Raw genomic sequence first — 3,067 nt, forward strand, 5'->3', positions numbered from 1 at the left:
CCATTGTCTGCTACTGTCTTGTCATTGTCCTCTGGCCTCCCTGTCTTGCTGTCCCTATCTAGATTTAAAAGGTGGAATGAGGGAAGGGAGAGTTTCAAATCCTATCAAAAGATTTCATTCTTATTCTGATTTTCAACATTCTCCTCCCCTCTCCACCCACCTCCTTCCCGTTTTCCCCCATTGCATGTGGATAACTGAGATCTTTCTGCCCTTTTTTCTCACCAACCTCAGTCCAGTTCCATTTAGAAAACACCTATTGCGTACATTGCCTGAGCTAGGTCCAGGGCGTTAACAATGGTTAATGAAACAGGAACCTGCTCTTAAGGAGCATAGAATAGCATTTGAGCACCTCAGTTAACAGAATGATATGTACAGGAGTTCTTTGTTAGCTGTGAAATTATTGATAATTATAGTAATGTTAATAATTAATCTTTCCTCATAGGCATAGCTATTCTGAGTAGCAGGATTGTGGTCAGAAACAGAAAACTCTAACTCCAAAATTTCTTGGCTGTTTTCTCTTTAGGTACAAAAAAATACAAAACCCATTGCTGTGTAGTAGATTCCAACTCATAGCAATCCTAGAGGACAGAGCAGAACTGCCCCATAGGGTTTCCAACGAGTGGCTGGTGGATTCGAACTGCCGACCTTTTGATTAGCAGCGGAACGCTTAACTCCTGCACCACCAGGGCTCCTAGTAATTGAGTCAGAGAAAATAAAAGAAAAAACATTAACCCATGATAAACACATACAAAACAGTACTCAAAAAAAAAAGATTCTAGAATATCCTAGATAGCAGATTCTAAATTTCATTTTCTTCTTTAAAGTTTGCTTTTTAAACTGCTTTAAAATATGCTGTAATGTGCTCATGTTATAAATTTTCAAGACATTTATTAATTTCTATTAGTAACGATTACAGAAGATTCAAATATATTCATAGTTCCCCTATATCTCATCCTCCACCATCTCCACCAACCATTTTTAATAATTCAAGGTATGTTTCTCTAGTCTTTATGTTTTCTATATATACAAATTAATATATATGTATGCATACATTTTTTGGACAAAAATGAAATAACAACAAAAAAAAAAACTCACTGCCTTTGAGTCGATTCCAACTCATAGTGACCCTGTAGGACAGAGTAGAACTGCCCATAGGGTTTCCAAGGCTGTAATCTTTATGGAAGCAGACTGCCACCATCTTTCTACTGCAGAGCACCTGGTAGGTTTGAACCACCGACCTTTCATTTAGCAGCCGAGTGCTTTAACCACTGCACCACCAGAGCTCCTCAAAAATGGAATACACACCCCCCTGAGCTGGTGTGCCCCTTTAGTCTTGTTTTGTTTTATGGGCCTGTCAAATCTTTTGCTGAAGGGTGAACTTCAGGAGTGACTTCAGTACTGAGTTAAAAGGGTGTTCAGGGGCCGCACTCTCGTGGTTTCTCCAGTATCTGTCAGACCAGTAAGTCTGGTCTTTTTTTGTGAGCTAGAATTTTGTTCTGCATTTTTCTCCAGCTCTGTCCGGGACCCTCTATTGTGATCCCTGTCAGAGCAGTCAGTGGTGGTAGCCAGGCACCATCTAGTTGTGCTGGACTCAGTCTGGTGGAGGCTGTGGTAGTTGTGGTCCATTAGTCCTTTGGACTAATCTTTCCCTTGTGTCTTTGGTTTTCTTCATTCTCCCCTGCTCCAGATGGGGTGGGACCAGTGGAGTATCTTAGACGGCTGCTCACAAGCTTTTAAGACCCCAGACGCTACTCACCAAACTAGAATGTAGAACATTTTCTTTATAAACTATGTTATGCCAATTGAGCTAGATGTCCCCTGAGACCATGGTTCCCAGCCCTCAGCCCAGTAATTCGTTCCCTCAGGGAGTCTGGATGTGTCTATGAAACTTCCATGACCTGGCCTTGGTTAAGTTATGCTGACTTTCCCAGAATTATGTATTGTCTTACCTTTCACCAAAGTTACCACTTATCTACCGTCTAGTTAGTGTTTTTCCCTCTCTGCCCCTTCCCTCCCTAGTAACTATCAAAGATTGTTTCTTTCTGTGTGTAAACCTTTTCATGAGTTTTTATAATAGTGATCCCATATAGTATTTGTCCTTTTGCGACTGACTTATTTCACTCAGCATAATGTCCTCCAGATTCATCCATATTGTGAGATGTTTTACAGATTCATCATTGTTCTTTATCATTGTGTAGTATTCCATTGTGTGTATGTACCATAGTTTGTTTATTCATTCATCTGTTGATTGGCACTTAGGCGGGAAAATGATTTTTGATTGTTGTTGTAATGTGAATATTCAAGACTGCTGGTGAGTTAGAGTCTCTGTTCCCATGTTTATTGGCATTATCTTTTTTTCATTATTTTTCTATTCAAATACAATTCACATACAATAAAATTCACCATTTTTAAAGTATACAATTGAATTAATTTTAGTATATTCACAGGGTTGTACAACCATCACCACTATCTAATTTCAGAACATTTTCATCACCCCAAAAAGAACCCTCATGCTCATTAACAGTCATCCCCCCATGCATTTCTTCCCCCAGCCCCTGGCAACCACTAATCTGTTTTCTGTCTCTATGAATTTGTGTATTCTGGACAATTTCATATAAATCATACAATATGTGACCTTTTGTGTCTGGCTTATTTCACTTAGCATAATGTTTTCAAGGTTCATCCACATTGGAGTATGTACCAGTATTTCATTCCTTTTTATGGTGAAATAATAGTCCATTATATGAATATACCACATTTTCTTTATCCATCCACCAGTTGATGGACCTGTGAGTTATTTCCACTTTTTTGGCTATTTTCAGTTATGCTGCTATGAACACTTATGTAAAAGTTTTTGTTTGGACATATGTTTTCATTTCTCTTGGATATATATCTAGGAGTGGCATTGCTGAGTCATATGGTAATTCTATACTTAACTTTTTGAGAAACTGTCAACTCTTTTCCAGTGTGGTTGCACCATTTTAGTTTCCCACCAGCAATATATGAGGGTTCCAATTTCTCCACATTCTTTCATACTAGTTTTATTCTTTCTTTTTTAATTATTATA

Source organism: Trichechus manatus, unplaced genomic scaffold (assembly GCF_000243295.1).
Source record: "Trichechus manatus latirostris isolate Lorelei unplaced genomic scaffold, TriManLat1.0 scaffold00036, whole genome shotgun sequence".
NCBI classification, from domain to species: domain Eukaryota; kingdom Metazoa; phylum Chordata; class Mammalia; order Sirenia; family Trichechidae; genus Trichechus; species Trichechus manatus.